Raw genomic sequence first — 18,113 nt, forward strand, 5'->3', positions numbered from 1 at the left:
CTATCATTTTTCACCTAAAAAAACAACAAACAAACCCCAACCCCCCCCCCCCTTGCTTAAAAAAAAAAAAAAAAAAAAAAAACCCAACAAACAAAAACAACAAGCAAGCAAAAAAAAAAAAAAAAAAAAAAAAAAAAATTAATGCTACAAACTATTCATTTATCATCAGCATCACTGTCATTACGGAGATTTTTTTGTTTTTTTGTTTGGTTTCATAGATACCTTCCGTCAGCGTCTTTGGTTTTACCCAGAGGGCAAATATAGGTGTACCCGACTCGACGTGCTATTATTGGCATGGCCATGTAGGTACGTTTGGCGACCAGCGCATTTAACTTTGCAATGTGATAGAATCTAGAGAAGATGTTTGAGCCGTTTTGGTTGAATAACAAATATATTTAATAAGTTCCTAGTTTCATCCAACACTTCTTTCATCTGCATAATTCAAATATAGCCACCAAAGTTACCTTCGAATAGCCTTTTGTGCATCTACATATACGTTTTATCAGATATTTTGAAGTTGTTTGCATATTATATGCAGGTCATAAAAATTTGAATTTTTCAGACAACCAATATGTCGTTCGTGTGGTTTTAGTGATTACACGAACGATTTTCTTTAACAGTTAGATAACAATGAAAAGGTTAATGGGCAACGATAACCAAACGAGAATCTAAGATGAGTGATTTTTGTAGCTTTTCTCTATTAAATCATTAATACGAAAATATACCTTTTGTGTGCTAGGAAAGGCGAAAATAAAAATTAAGCTAGTTTCAATTGATGGAAAATTTGGAATTCTGTAAAATGCAACGAGAACACGATTGTCACGAGATCTCGCGCACCGCGGTGCATGCTAATAATACTACATGCTCTTGTGACAGGCAAAATGGATTTTAAACTAACCAATCTAACGGTAGCTGCAGTTATTAGCGGTCATTTTGTCCGACACTAGGTACAGTCGCTAGAATGTCATCGCGTTTGTTATTAAGAGACTCGAATCAGCCTGAAAGAAGCTACAAGTGTCGAACTCCGAGGGAAATCCGTAATCAGCCGACTTATTCCGATTGGCTTGAAGTAGCGATGAGATAGATGGCCTCAGACCACAATTAATTTCGCTATATGTTTCTATATAGCCTTAGTCGCTATAACATTTTTATAAATATCAGCAGGCCCGTGGATTTTTGTATGTACCCTTGCCTGCCTGGGGGACACAACCCCTGTTGTCCAACTCTTTCTTCCAGCATGTTGGTTTAAACAAACACACCCTCTAAACCAGGCCGGAGTACACCCATTTTACACAAAGCACTACTTTTGCATGAGCCGGAATTACCACAAACAAATCCTCAATGTCAACAAGTTACACATGTTTACAAACTACATGCTCTCCCCTGTCACTTCAGTCAAATAGTTGCCACTTCATAGCTGTCTGCCATGAAATAATCACAGTCAAACAGCAGACTACTTGTGCGGACAAATTTCCGGACAACCAAATGGGAAGATAACTGTAATCTAAGGCCAGATTTTCATGACACCCATAGGCGTACGGGCTCCCTTTTGTGTAGGGGACAGGCTGCTGATGATGACACACGCCTATTTTTATTTTTAAAACATATTAATGTTTGTTTTCATCAGTGTCATTAAACTGCATCGGTATATACAGTGGCGGATCCAGAAAATCCATTGGGGTGTGTGTGTGCGTGTGTGTGTGTGTGTGTGTGTGGGGTGTGGGGTAGGCAATGACATGAGGAGGAATTCCAAGTGAACTTTGGGGGAGGATAAAAATTAATATATAATAAAATTATAACTGTCGCAAATTTAGGGGGGGGGGGGGGCGAGCCGCCTCTGATATAATATAATATTCTAAGAAACGTTCTGTGACGTGCTTCAAACACCGAATATCATGACGCGTGCAAATGTCAGCAAATTGTAAATATGTCGGTGGCGTGTCAACGTAGGTAGCGTTTTATAATGAAAGTGACGGTAGTCATGAAGAAAATAGCTGGACACGTTGAACGACGGAGGGAAAGCTGGTTAGAACATAACCATAAAACACATGTATACCTGTTTGACGGACATCTAGGTGGTCAGGAATTTGTCACTGCACACGTTTTGTTTTATTTTCTGACGAGCGATTACAGCTTTTGCACGAACGATCCGTCGTTTATGTTGATATTGGTTTTGCATAACCGACAGACGAACGACAGAATCGTTCGTGCCAAATTGTATGCCCTGATATGGAGATGGGGAAGATATTCTACACAATAAATAAGTTTCTGGTTTTAACGGACGCTTAGTTGTTTTGCATAATTCCAATATGGCCACCAAAGTACATGTACATCCAAAAGGCAATTTTGCCATATATCGACATTGTCTACATATGATTTTTCAAAGATCTTGAATTTGTTAAGAGTTGATTTTGAGATATGCACGGTATGCATGGTATACATGGCATTCTACATACTGATGTATACATTATATTGTGACTTAGTTTAGATCAATACAAAATGGCTGCAAATCGTAGGATTTTAAAGAGCGCCAAGGCTGCTTTGAGGTGCAAGCTGGATCTCCAATAATGAACTCGAGAGTGGCCATCATCATATAGACGAAGTACTAGATAGAGATTCACGGAATCAACCACTATTTTGTCAAATGCCCATTCGACTCTGCACTGTGCAGTGATACGGACATGATCACGTGTTACGGTTTTGTCATTCAGATTTCTTTATCTAACATTTCCAGCAAGTGAATAATAATAATAATAAAAAAAATAATACAGCTTAGCACATTTTTGTTGTTACTGTTTATGTCTTCCTAAGAAACGTATATTTCAAACTAATCACAATCTATGATCTGAAGATGTATCTTTTAAAAAAAATTCTGTTGTTACTGTTCATTCCTTTAAAACTTTGTTGTATTTCAAACAAAACATTATTACAATTTACTTCCTACCAAAAATTCAGTAGTACCTGAAAATAATTGATATAAGTAACACTTATTTAGATAGTACATCAATTGGTTAATCCATCATCAATATAATAGTCTGTTAAGTTCATTAAAAAAAAAAAAAATATTAACAACAAGAATATATTCCTCCAAATGGCGGTCATCGTAGCAAGCTAATGCTGCGTTCTTCGGAGCTTCCATTCATTTTCACTCACACACGTCACTATGGAGTTCCAAGACAAACTCATGAAGCAATGATTGCAAAAGCAAAGAATGACAACAATCAACTGTGTTCATGACCTTCTAGCAGATGATTCTGTTTACCACAACATCTGCAGCGTCATGTTTAGGACAGACAGATATCTCCCCCAAACATGTGCAATTGTGGCAGACCAAAGAACATCTTTCAAGACGTGGCCTTCCTGAAGTTTATGGCCCACTTGGTCTGTAAGGAACAAGGCTGAACCACAGATATGTTCGTCGATGAAACTGAATGGAAGTGTTTTGCTTCTTGTCATTTTCATCCAAGTCAGCTATGACTTTCAGGGAGGCCAGTCATTAGTATATGTTCTTTGGTCTACCACACTTGCTACTTGAGGGTTGTGTTTGGGCTGATGACATCAGCTGCCAGAACGCCATGACCACTGTTGTTTCTTATGAGAACCATGCTTGCCCATTAATAATGTTTTTCTCTTATATTGCTCACTATTTGTTTCTTGGAACTCCAATGTCATGATTGGTGTGAGTGTGTTCCTTGTGATGCCAGTCGCCATATGTGTCGACCTGCTCACAAAATAGTCAGGGGCCAGTTGTTCAATGCTAGTTAGCCAGACAAAACCAAAGAATGAATCAATACAAATAATAACTGAAGACAAAATCATATATGTACACGTACAATTGTCTATTTAAAGGCATATTGGACTTGTGCAAATGAACAAAGTGTCGGATCTAACTAGGAATTTATTAAACAACTTTTCCACCCACCCCAATCTATTTTTAGTGTTTGAACAGGTCAAGAATGTTATCTAGATTCCATAACATAGCAAAATTCAATGTTGACCACCATCTTGGATTTATGTAAATTAGATATATTTCCCCATGGATGATTTTGGTGGATTTTTAGTATGTTCACACAACATCCCTAAGATTAAATGTGAAGAAAAATATTCTATTGCAATTTGTTTTGGGTCCAACCCTATTTTGATTAGACTATACCAGCATTTCAGGAGCAGAGAGGATTTGTGGTTGAAAGATTTGTGAGTCTTCACTCTTATGCCATTAAACTCCACATCTGCATTTGCTGTATACATGCATAGCAGTATTGCTTCAGTGGTAGGTGTCTTAAAATCCATAAGCGAATAGGGACAACTGGTAACCTATAACAGTTTAATATCTTCTTGGAATCCTATCTGGGTCGGTTTAAGATCGATCCCCGTCAGTGACCCCATTGGCCTATTTCTCGTTCAAGCCAGTGTTCCACAACTGGTGGAACAAAGGCCGTGGTATGTATTACCCTGTATGTTTGATGGTGCATATAAAAGACCCCTTGCTGCTAATCGAAAAGTAGCCCATGAAGTGGCGACAGCGGATTTCCCAACTCTATAGCTGTGTAGTCCTTAACCATATGTCTGACACCATATAACCATACAAATAAAATGTGTGTGTGTGTGTGTGTGTGTATATATATATATATATATATATATATATATATATATATATATATATATAAACTGACGATCAAAAGAAAGTATACCAATTATTTTTTCAAAGTATTAAAAATAACACAAAACACAAGTTGATGCAAATGTTATATTTTGAAAGTATAATAATTTGGCGATAAATAAACACGAGTATACTCAATAAAACCCAGAAAATTATAATATCACAGTGCACAACAGCACTAGGGGTGAAATGTGCGATTTCATAAAGGACCACTCATAACGAAGGTGAATAAATTTGACCCTGTTTATTGGAGGGTTAGGACGACGTCGAATTCGCTGGCCAAGATGATCCCACAAATGCTCTATCGGTGTCAGGTCAGGTGAACGGGCTGGCCATGGCAAAACATTGACGTTGTTTGCGGCGAAGAACTGTTGCACCACACGAGCTGTGTGAGGTCTGGCCATGTCCTGTTGAAACAAGAGTCTATGTTGGTGTTGCAAGAATGGTAACAGGACGGGACGTAAAATCTGGTTGAGATTTCCGTCAATGACAATAAGGTCTATCCGCTGTTGGCCACAAATACCGCCCCAGACCATCACAGATCTACCTCCAAACGGTTCAGTCTCCTGAACACAGCACGGAGCTGTTCTCTCTCCTGCACGTCGGTATATCCGATTCCTGCTATCAGCTCTGAATAACTGGAAACTGCTCTCATCAGAAAAGAGTACACGTTGCCAGTTCCGATGTTGCCAACGTTGAAACTGACGTGCCCAACGTAAACGTCGAAGTCAATGTTGCCTCGACAATATCATCCCTCTGAATGGTCGATAGGCCCTGATACCATGCTGTCGTAATCGACGACGTACAGTGTGACGACTGATAACATGTCCAAGGCCAGTCGCTGCAGATGAGGTCACAGTGAGGAATCATTTATGTAAATGTAAGATGCGGAGATGACGGTCCTCGTTGGCCGTTGCGACGCGGGGTCTTCCACTTCGTGGTCTGTCTGCAGTCCTGCCAGTCACCCTGTAACACTGTATAACCTGGTGATCGTCAATTTTGTGCAATTCAGGATTCTTGCCACATGGGCATAACTCGCACCCACCTGCACCATACCAATAGCTCTCTCTCGCTTTCTTCAGCAGTTAGCCTTGCCATGTTCTCTGGTGTTTTACTGTTGACTGAGTCATGTTCTAAGCAATGGCACCTTTTTTTTAATACCCTTATGTGTACGAGTATCATGTTTCTCGTGCAGTATACATTTGATGAATAAACTCATTTTGCACGTGCGGCATCGCCCAAACGCAGCAATGTGCGACTATTCGTCATTGATCGCATTATAACGAACAATACTGGAACCTATCTAACCTACCATGAACGTGTATTGTGTTTATTTATAATAAAAATAATTGGTATACTTTCTTTTGATCGTCAGTTTATAATTATACATATATATATATATATCTGGGTATCTTATCTGGGTAGGAAGTCACTTTGATGTTTTCAGGTGGTTTTGTTATGCTTTCACCCAAAACAAAGAAGACATCAGTCCCTCCAATAATAATACTTGCCGAATTTACACTATTTGACACACACACACCCCCCCCCCCCCCCCCCCCCCCACCCCTCCGGTAATGGATTTTCTATAAGCATTCCCAATGAGGTGACTAGGAAAGAAAATTGCTATTGGAAAATATGAACGTTAACCTGTTCCAAACCTTCATCTGGTTGTTAACGCTATGCATTCTACCAGAAAGTAGTATTTGACCAAGCATAAAAAACATGAGTTCAACAGCAAAACGCCTACTTCGAAGATTGTGGTGGTCCTTTATACTTCTGCAGTCTATAAGCAAAGACGTTGTTCCTAAGTCAGATATGCTCAGATCATTTAAAGGTAACATGCGAAACACAGAGTATGATGTCAGCAAGTATTATTCTGTTCCAGTGGCAGAAGACTTGTCCCTCAATCAAAACGAAGCTGTTCATTTGTTAGCAACACCTCATACACATGGCAAAGAATAGCTCTATCGAGAAGAGGAAGAGACCACTTGCTACTAATGATTCAACAAGTATTATCTGTTCCTGTAGTGAAATCAGTTATAATGAGCCTATTTTATACCATTCATATAATGTAAACTGGATTACAACGTATGATCATTTATGCCAATGACATAGCAATCACTGTACTAAGGACATATACAAGCACTGGCCAGCAAGTCTGCATAAGTTGATACAAATGTTGGACTGCCACTGTTCACGGATTTCCATTTTCCCACAATTTTGGTAGAAGATATCTAACTAATTAATTTTTGGAATAAAAGGTTTTGTTTTAAGCAACGTAGTTTATGAGGCATCAGTCATAAAACCTTTGGTGAGCATGACAAGGAACCGGCTCAAGAGGTAGTCTCTTAGACAATGTTAGCCTATAGCAAGACATAATTCTTGGTCATTGCAATCCTACATGAAGACATTAGCCTCAGCAACATATCCCCCCCCCCCCCCCCCATCCACCTTTATTACTAACACTGCTTCCTCCTACAACATTGTGATCTCTCTACCATAAGTGAAAAACAACCTCTTTTGGCACATCCCACCACTGCAAAGGGGTAAAGACAGTGAAATAACCAGATCTAATTTAATCATTAGTCAATGGATGAATTGAACATGTGTCAAAGTCTCTTTCCAGCATCTAAAAACAAATTATGTCAGCATGTTGTTAATGAGGAATGTCTTGCATTGGTTTGTGATGTACCAGAATACATGGAGAAATGTACCCCATACCCAGGAATATGCAGACTCATATCCAAATTAAAAGTACATGCATTTACCATATATATATTAAGACTCTTCAAAAAACGTACGGAAATATAGGCAATGACAGCCAATTAAAGAAGTATCAATAGGTATCACTGTGTATGAATAGATGCATTATTATAATGAAGGAATTGGGAAGAAATGACAACAAACATTTCATGTTGGTAGAACACTGTATGACTTGAAACGACCATAAAACAATAGGTATGGCATGTGACAATTTAACGTTCATGTCTTTTGATCAATAATGTGTAATACCCCACGATTCGTAAAACATCCGTTTATTCGACGTAGTACTGACCAGTGACTCTCCTTTGAACAATATGGAGTAGTGTTTTGTCATTCATAGTCATGCCACCCCACACCATAACTGAACCACCACCACCACATTTGACATGTCAGGTTGACGTTCGCGACCACGCCTATCCAAGAACTCCAGAGTGAATTTGGAGTCGTCAAAAAACATTACACGAGACCATCAACGATTCCCCCAGTTTCTACGCTAGGCACACCATTACCGCCTGTTTTCATGTGGTGATTCATTAACAGTGGCACAACACGTGGACGCCGAGCATGCATATGAGCTGCATGTAGACAATTTCTAATCATCTGACCCGTCATTTGGACCCCACTAGCCTGGTGTAACTGCACCAATTTGAGTCGCTGTTTGAGTTCAATTTTGTAGAACCTGGGTTCTGGATTTCTGACAAACGACAGCAGTTTGTCAATAAGTTTGACAGGCCGAGCAACTTTCTGGAATTTTCATCACGTACGCGGAATTCCAGAATTGGTGCCAACTATCCGGATTTTTTTTCAAATTCACATTTTTTTTTTTTTTAAGCAACTAATTCTTATTACATTCTACATTCTTAGAATTAAATATGTTTATCACTCATTTCAACCTGAGCTCCGTTTTATCTAGTTTTGTGCCATTACCAAGGCTCCGGGCGTGTGTCTATTGTCAACAGCCGACCAATAAAATGTTGAGTAAACTGAAGCCATATATACAAAATTTCTTTATTTTTTTATACACGAATAATTTATGTATTAATTTTAAATATATTTTAAATATCATAGACTTATGTTCCTATGGGGAGGCCATCAGTTCTATGGCGATGCATGTAATTTTGCCACCGTTGATGAAACCATCAATATACAACAGAAGAACGCTACGATCGTACAAAAGCAAAAACCCCCGAACCAACAATTGTCTTCTTTCTATTGGCTTTCACATACAACATTTGACTAAATAATATTTGGCTAACACTATTCTATTATATGACGCATACATGAAATTAATATACATACCGATAATATTTTATTTAAGTAAGTTAAATAATAACGCAACTTTTTTTTCTGCACACTGGCTCCCCAAAAGTGTTACTGTAATAGTAATGTAAGCGTAATGCAAAACGGCAGCCAGTTTTAATGTGGGTAGAAGACGTTTCACCCCCGAGCCAGTTCGCCACACATCAGTTCGACCCCACTACATGCATATGATGAAATGTGGCAATGTACCTACATAAAATTGTAAACTGACTGCGAGTGTGTTCTGTATTGTGATTGGTTAATTACATTCTGTTTTCCGGGATTAAATAGACAATAACACCCGGAAAGCTAATGACGTCATTAGAAAATGACGTCATTAGCAATTGGAACAGGCGAAGTTGACGATTCAAGGGTCCACAGTTAGATTGTAGCCAGGTATTTTTTCAAGAAATACAAAATATACAGTTAGTTCCGTAGAAAAAAACCGATTCAGTTTACAATGGACATAACCATATGGCGTGTTTAGATTTGCGGGTGTTATTGTTTATTTGATGCCCGCAAATGTTTCACATTTGCGGGATCAAACAGACAATAACACCCGCAAATCTAAAAACTCCATATGGTTATCTCCTAAATAACATTGGTCCCAAGTTTGTTTGTCACTTTATTGCTAACCTGTAGGTGGGAGTCTTAAACTGTAATAGAATATTTGCTAATAAAGTGGGATTTTTTTTGTGTGTGAACGTGTTGATGATTTTTGATGTGTGTGTGTGTGTGTGTGTGTGTGTGTGTGTGTGTGTGAGTGTAGGTGGAGGATGGGAGTGGGGGTGTCTTTTTATGAGGAAGTTCCAATTCACATATAAATAATGATATACTCATTTGTATTATCATTTTGAAAATATTTGTCAAACCTAAAAAATTTCGCACTGTTTAAAAGTACTTTTATGAAATTGACGTTTTCGCGCGCTTGAAATTATTGTTTTGAAAAGGGCGTTTGCGTGCATAAAAATGAAAATCGAAGAAAATTCAGGAATTTTTTTTCCATTAGGTTGGTCGCCCTAGTTTGACCAACAATCACTTGATAGTATCTCAAACATTTTGTGTAATGACAGGAACGATTCACACACACGTGTCAACAAAGCGATTGAGATCAGGTAACATCTATTTATAGACTGCAGTGTCAACATTCGGCCACGTGCCAACTGGCGCTCATGCACGGACTAAATCTAAAACTAAACGACCTCTATTTGGCACGTGTTTTGTTTCTAGAAATAAATACCACGCGACAAAGAAAACATATTCAATATATAAAAGTGCCGAAAACAGAGATTAATTAACGCAATCAGATCATATAAGAAATGTTTATTTTAGAGAAAATGCAGCCCACAAATACAAAGCAGAAAAACAAATGCGTGATCTAAAATTGAATGACCCCAATTTTTTTAAAAATAAATGATTAAAACCAATAACTAAGAATAATAATTTTTCATCACTAAACGAACTTAGAAACGATATATATATATACACTGGTGGCATCTAAGTCTGCGCACCTAAGCATTTGTGTTATATTTTAAAGTTAAAATCGTTCTTTAAAAATATTTGTTTCACCACCACAGTACAATGGAACAATAAACGTGTTATTACTGAAAGTTATTATTATTATTATTTGTTTTTAAACTGAAGTAATGAGCACATTTTTAGTGGCATCCCTCTGTATTTACTGGCCTGCATGATGGCACATAAGTCTGCGCAGCAAACATTAAAACAACCACTTTTGTCGCTAACATTCACAAAAACAATACCAGATAATGGATCCGACTTTTTGTAAGTTCTAGACAACAAGCACCTCCAGTTATAGTCTGTTTCAGGACATTTTTATTATGCAAATGGCATAAATATAAATGGTGTTCCATGCTCATTAATTTGTATAACAAAACATTATAATATAAAAAAGTCAATGTCAAAATTAGTGGTCATGGAAGGAAGAAAAGAAGACACGCAGAATTATTCAAAAAGAGCGAAAGCGAAAAAGGCTCGCCACAATGGCGCTGAAAACGTAACCAATAAAGACTGCACACACAATCGCCCAAAGTTCTGTGGCGCTAAACGTTTTAACAAATGAAGACTTAATTAACTGTCATAAACACCCTGATGACATTCATGGACATTAATAAGAGTCGACGAATTAGAGTGTCAGGACCAAAGCTAGAGACATTTCGGTGAAGTATTTTGTGCTTACAAAAAAACAAAAACAAAAAAAAAAAAACAAGGAAAAAATACCAGTATGCAAAGCAACATTCATTAATATATATATATATATACTCATAAATACTTATGAAAAGTACGAGTCAGTTTTTTTAGGTTCTTGGCATACTATTTTATCACTGAACAAAACCAAAGGCCACACTAAGCAGTGCAGATATAGGACCATTAATTTGTTTTGGTATTATGGTAGTTTAAAATGAAAGAGACATCATAGTAACGTATCTGGTTTATATTTTAAATCCAATATTATAGTATTTCAGTTTAGTTTGTGCGTGGGTTTGTTTTTTTAGGAGTTTCGAAAGATCGAGTTTCCCGAATTGCTGCTTATTGGATGGGCAAGAGTAGCCCTAAACTAGAGAAATTTGGTGCTGGCCGCATCTCAGCCGAAATGATCCAAAAGAAAGACAACATGAAAAAACACATAAAATCGTTCACTGCCGTGCTAGTCTTTGTGGCCGTAGAGGAGATCCATGTACGAGACATCTTGAATGTTAAGAAAATGTATCAGCTCTTTATGGAACAGAAGCACAAGCAAGTGTCATACTCACTGTACTATAACACTTTTGCACACAATTTGAAACTTGCTTTTGGACATCCTGCAATAGACGTATGCAGTACATGTGTGAAGTATCACATCAAGATGAATGTCCAGGACATGACCGAGCAGGAGAAGATGACAGAAGCAGCACTCTTTATACTACATCGCCGTCGTGCAAGGAAGTTCTACAACCTGCTGAACGCAGTTGACGGCAGTGCCAACATCTGTTTTGATGTGATGGAGAACCTCGTTCTACCTAAGACTACTCCAGGCAGCTTTACATATCTTTGGTGTTATCAATCACCATGGGACTAATACTCTGCAAATGAAGGATGACGTGAACCTGTATGTGTGGATGGCGTTGTCTAGAATCAAGTCTGAAGGTGGCAAATTTTACAGTTTTCAAGCGAAACTTCAAGATTAAATAGGCGAAGGTTCTAGACATTAATGGCGACCGAGTAGGCTTACAGACGGTGTACTCTGACCAGTTCTGTTACCACAGTATCTTGAAACGTGGGAAATCGTGGGATATGTTTAATCCAGATGAGAAGCCGACAAGAAGCAGTGTCAAGCCTACCAAAAGAACAGATGTTCTCAAGTTAATCAATAACCTAGGTGTTAGTCTGGCTGTAAGGGAGATTTACACTACTACATTATACAGAGTTAGCCAGGATCCTTCCACTAATGTTGATAACAGCGATCCTTCCACTGATGGTGATATCAACTAGACCTTCCCTTTATTTAAAACAGCTACAGTGCAGTGTATTTAATACACTAATAAGCTAGACTTCATTTAAGAACTGTGCTTGATAATTGTTGACGTCCATGGAAGTGTTAACCACATAACCGCTTTATGAACTGCATAAACTGTGTAACACATTCAGCTGGGTTTATGAATATGAACTACTATCAAACAACCTCTATCTTCGGGAAATTAATACACAGATTAAAGGGAATGTCCATTCTTCAGTTCAGCCACGTTTTGTCAGTAGCCAAATTAGAACATTCTCACATTATTTCTTATATAATATAAACAATTTTAATCAATTAATAACAGATACTCGTTCAACATTAGTAAATAACGTAAACAGCCATTTTCTTAATTTTAAATAAAGAAAACAGCTCAAACGATCTATTTTTCATTCCGAAAACTGTGTAAGAAATGTTAAAAGTAATACAAAATTAAGGTTCATTGAGTTACGAACGCCGTCTTTTGAAGTCAGGTGATATTATTTGGACCAATCTAATTTATGAACAGTGTCGAGAAACTACATCCTTATACATGTGTTTCTATTTGTGTTTTTATGTCTAAAGACTGTTTAACTTTATACTGTAAACTGTTAAAAATAATTATGTGTTTCGTTCATTTTAATTCATTCATGTTGTATTTGGATACATCTCATTTTTCCGAAAAATTTGGATATGTTGCATATGGTAAAGCGGTTTGGTTTAGTGTATGGGACATATGTAATTCCGTGGGAATTGAATGTTAATTTTTTGGAACCATGCATGATTGTAATTTTCATAGTATGTAAATTACAGAAAAATATGGTTCCAATTTTTCTAATAAAGGTCAAAGTCATCTGTACGTTGTTCAAGGTCAGTACCCAACATTGACTTATAACATCAAGGTGAGAGGTGTTTTTTCTTCAGGACATGGACATGTAGTATATCGATATTTAGCTAGTGGTGAGCATTGTACAGATAAGTCAATATTATGCTGGATATGGCATACAGGTTAAAAAAAACATGTTAATAAGCATTTTTAATTAAATTACATTTAGTTTATATTATAAAATTTATATGTGCCTAAATTATCTCCGTTTATTAGGCAAAATAAGGGAATATATGGCATTTTTCATTATGGTGAGCATACTATATTACCTGCCCTCAAATCAGATACACGAAAACATTCCAAAACTATCACAAGCACTAATTTGGTGCTGTTGTAAATCAAATCGTTCTATATTAATTTTTGAGCCACAGAATCGTTTTCTTCTAACAATTAATTGATGGAGTTACGTCCCTTGAAATCGAAAGGCAAGTTCGGCAACTTTCATGAGCTATCGGGTGAAGAGTTCCAATTGTCGGAAAATTAAATTGTCCTCACGGAAATATGCAATGTTTTCCAATTTACTCAAACAACAAATTGGCATTAGAGAAATTTAGGGACCTTCTGATAAGCTAGGGGAAGAGGTATTTACCGATACTGATGACGTTTACTGCTAAATCAAATGATTAAATATGTCTGTAAAATCTCGATTCGTTTCATTATTTTTGGGAACTTCGCCAGTGTCCCGGGGACCGTTTGCTCCCTCCAACTTGCACACTGTCTCAGTCGGTGACCTGCAGGTCTGCCCTAGCATGTGCAACAGCTATGGAGGTACCATATTACAGCAGCGCCATTGGAAGAGGTGATGTTTGTGTCATCTGTGGTACAGAGGAAGCTGTGGTGGACAATGACTTGGACAAAAAAATCAAAACTGTTTTGTCACTTTGCTTTCATTGCAAAGGTGATGGGAAAACACCCATTGTGCAAATGCTGTACATGTGTATATTGAAGTAGAGTCCATGGACCGTAATCTTTGTTTTAAGGATTTCATGTAAAATAACATTCCAACGTTCTTGTTAATAATTCTAACACGATTTAAGTGTTTTGCATGAACATTCTTCTGAGCATCCTGAGCATTTGTATTGCATTTCTATACATTGGACCGGTTGACTGCATAAAAAAAGTGTGTACTTTAATACTGGATTTAGAAGTGCTTATTCTTACAAAATAAAACTAACATTGTAAGACTACCATTTTTTTAGATACACCAGGAAAGATTATTCATTTAAACTTTTTTTTTAACTGTTATTGTTGGACAGATAAATATAGAACCCTTCTTTTTTCAGTTTTCATTTGAAAAAAAGATGTTAGTTATAACTTACTTACGTGATTCTATCCATTTAAGGTTCAAACACATGTCCTGGACAGAAGTTAGTGTTAGTATGAAAGGAAACCTTCTGCTTATTATTAAACAGCAAGATATATTTTATATGTACTCTCCCACAGATAGGACAGTACACACCACATCCTTTGATAAACCAGTTGTGGACACTGGTCGGTGTAAATGGTCACACCTAACCATTAAGGTTTGCGAAAGACTCACTAGCTTTAGAGCCAGTACAGCTATTAAAAACTACCAGTATATCAATTAAAAATCCCATTTCCAATGTGTGGAATTTGAACCTAGTACCTAACAGCCTTAAGCCCATAGCATTACCACCATAACACAGAGACAGGTAAAAAGAAAAAAACAAGTGTTTTATTTTGATTGTCGAGTCATATTCAAAGGGCAATGATGAATGGTATTGTTGGTTTGCATAATGCATTTCTATAGATGCAGAGGTTATTTTGGATACCGGCAGTCAACACTTGTATTTAATATTCATAAATAAAATTATTTTCCAAAATAAAATGTATTTCCTACCTACCTGTTCTATATTTTTCCAGCATATAATAGGAAACCAATTATTTATTTTTTTATTATTATTATTATTATTTTTTTTGAGGGGGGGGGGGGTCATCACCATCAAGGACAAATGTTTGTGTTTGATGATAAAAACATGCCATTTTGCATTTTAAGACCTATCTTAGGAACTATTTTTGAAATAGGAACACTTTGGCTGCCATGAAAACCAGTGAATGTGTCAGAATTGAACACATTTATTATTATTTACACACTTAATTACACAGATTTACATATATAAGTCCATTACACATCTTACTGCTTAATGACAATTTTATTTTGTTGGGTGTTGTTTTTGGGGTTGTTTTTTTTGTTTTTGCTTGGGGTTTTTTAAATAGCTAACATTAAATATTTATGTAGTTTATAATAGACTATTATGGCTAAGACTTCTGGGCTCACTGTAGCTTTTTAAAAATTAGCCAATTTGGCTAAACGTTATTTTTTTCTTTAGCCAAATTTGAAATGTTTTAGCCAGAATGATTGCAACAAATATCGAATACTATTATTTGAAGTGGGTTTATAAAGGGAAATGAAAGTTACAAATGCCATTTTCCAGGCTTGAAAAAACAAGGAATTATTTGGGGGTATCACAGAATTAAACTGTTACATGAGACTTGTCAAGATTCTCCGTAAGAGGCTTATCTAGTGTAATTAACAACTCAGTTACTCAAGACAATTAATAACTAAAGGCTGTATATTGTATCAAGCAAGACATATTGTGTTGTATATATCCTGTTGCAAATCAACTTGTCCTATATACTTACTTTATTAATATATATTTCAAGGTCAGCATCAGAATTAATGCCAAACGCTGTTCTTTGGAGAAGGATTATGACCAAATGTACAAAAAATATATATGGGGAGCGGTGATAAAACAATCAGGGCTAAAAATTCGCGCGAATCTCCGAATCCGATTCGCGCAAGCATAAAACATCCGAATTCATTTGGATTCGCGTGAAATATTTCCAAAAATGTATTAAATTCAATAATCAGTGAGTGAAACATTACCGAATTAAAAAAAGAAAAAAAAGTCTGGTGATCAAGCATCAGTTTAAACTGGCTTCGAAAACATAGCATGCATTCGAATCTGTGCATGTTCGAAACATCGTAGTTTATCGAGACTAGTCACTAGCGGTGGCTGGCCCATTTCTATTATCCAAATTGCCAAAAAGGAGAACAGAAAGGAACATGTTTGTTCAGTTCTTACATAATAACAATAAATAGCAATTTAGTGTGCCAAATTTATATTATATCAAACAGTTCTATGTTAGTTCGCTGATATTATGTTCCTAACCTTGAATTACCTGCTCTTTTTAATCAATAAATATTTGTGTCGGTTGTGGAAATGTGCTTCAGTAATATTCATACAAACATCCAATCAATGCGCAAAAAAGTATCCCATGCGCTGTTTACTAATCTTCGAATGTAGCCTGGTAAGACACTCAACACCCCCCCCCCCCCCCCAAAAAAATAAAAAATAATAATAAATAAAATAAATAAAAAAACCCAAACAAACAACAAAACAACCCCTGATTGTAAAGAAAAAATGGAGGAACCAACAACAGAAAAACAGTAAAAGAACAGTTTTAAATTCCTGGTCTAAAGAAATAAATGAAACGTACCAGTTCGTTGTTTGACAGCACCGATCAAAAGTTTGTCAAAAACACTTTAGACGTATTGAGACATTGTACCAGGAAAAGTGAAAGCTTATGGACAGTATGGAACTAATTGTATATTTAAACCTAATCTTGAACGTCACATGGCGCCTGTGGGTCATATTAAATGTTTAGAAATTTAAACCGGCGAACCGGCCTCTAAAAGACAAAAAAACCCAACCAACATTGAAATATGCGTTTGGTTCCGCTAGAGATCAAGCTCTAAAAAACCTGCAGTCAGCCATGAGATGCAGTCTGTATATCGGCTGGAAAAACCCCCAACATATAGTGAATTTCGAGATTTATTGGAAATAAACTGAGAATGGATGTTCTGTAAGTTCCAAGTTTTAACAACTCAAAGGCCTATAAGGTTTTTACTCACTACATAGCTAAAAATATGGTAGGAGAAGCTGTTACAGCTATCCAAGATGGAAGCTTTTACAGTTGGTTAATAGATGGGTCTTTGGTGAGTAGAAATAAACTGACATACGAAGGTAAATTGTTATTCATCAGAACAGCTCCAGGACCTGTGCCAAGAGCATCTCTGTTCAACTTCGTATCCATGAAAGATTACAGAAGAGTTACTTCTGATTGTTTGCTTCATGCCCTCCTTTCAAATTTAGCTAAAATCACTGGTGAAGGTTTGGAAACCAAACATTACCAGAACATTGCAGACATTCCTATTGATACATTAATAGAAAAGGTCAAACACACAAGTGTTTATCAGTGCATTGGGGTAGGTGCCGATGGAGCCAGTGTGAACTTTGGGACAAAGAAAGGTCTAACTGTCCAATTCAAACAATACATAGGCCCATGGTGCGTATCAGTACACTTTCAGCTGGAGATTCTGTTAAAAAAAAATCCTTTATAAATATGGTAGATTATAATAGAGAAATGTACCAACATTTCAAGAATAGCCCAACAGAATGGATGTTGTTGAACGAACTTGGCAAGGAAATGGACATAATTATAATGCAGATCCCAAAGCCATACAGTACCAGATTTGCATCCCACTTACTACGGTGCTTGCAACCTTTCAGATTTAATTGGCTGATATTGGCACTTCATTTCTTAAATACGAGAGAAGAAAACCAAAGTAAAGAAAAGGAGCCAAAGCAACAAGGTATTTGCAGAACTGGTTAAGTTTCAGGTTTATGAGCAAATGTCATATTTTGAAAGATATAATGAAGATCCAAACAGATGCTTCACAGGCTCTTCAGTGTGAAGATACAAAATCAATATCGGATGTCCACAGAGATATGAAGAGATATGAAGAGTACACCTTCAAAGTTGGATGACCTGGAGAACAAGGGAGAAACAAATTGAACACGGCAAAGATGTCTTGATAAGAGAAGAATTTAATCTGAACACAATAACAAGAACAGCATCAAACAGAAGTCAGAACAAGTCTTCTGAACAAACAAATGAAGAAACCAGTCGTACATTTTCGGACGATA

General features: G+C 36.8%; 1 protein-coding gene across 1 annotated transcript in view; it reads right to left on the reverse strand.

Annotated features, from left to right (window-relative positions):
- Positions 1-18,113, reverse strand: part of LOC121385959 — a 58,397-nt gene that overhangs the window by 25,639 nt on the left and 14,645 nt on the right. The window lies entirely within an intron of this gene.

Source organism: Gigantopelta aegis, chromosome 12 (assembly GCF_016097555.1).
Source record: "Gigantopelta aegis isolate Gae_Host chromosome 12, Gae_host_genome, whole genome shotgun sequence".
In the NCBI taxonomy this organism is placed as follows: Eukaryota; Metazoa; Mollusca; class Gastropoda; order Neomphalida; family Peltospiridae; genus Gigantopelta; species Gigantopelta aegis.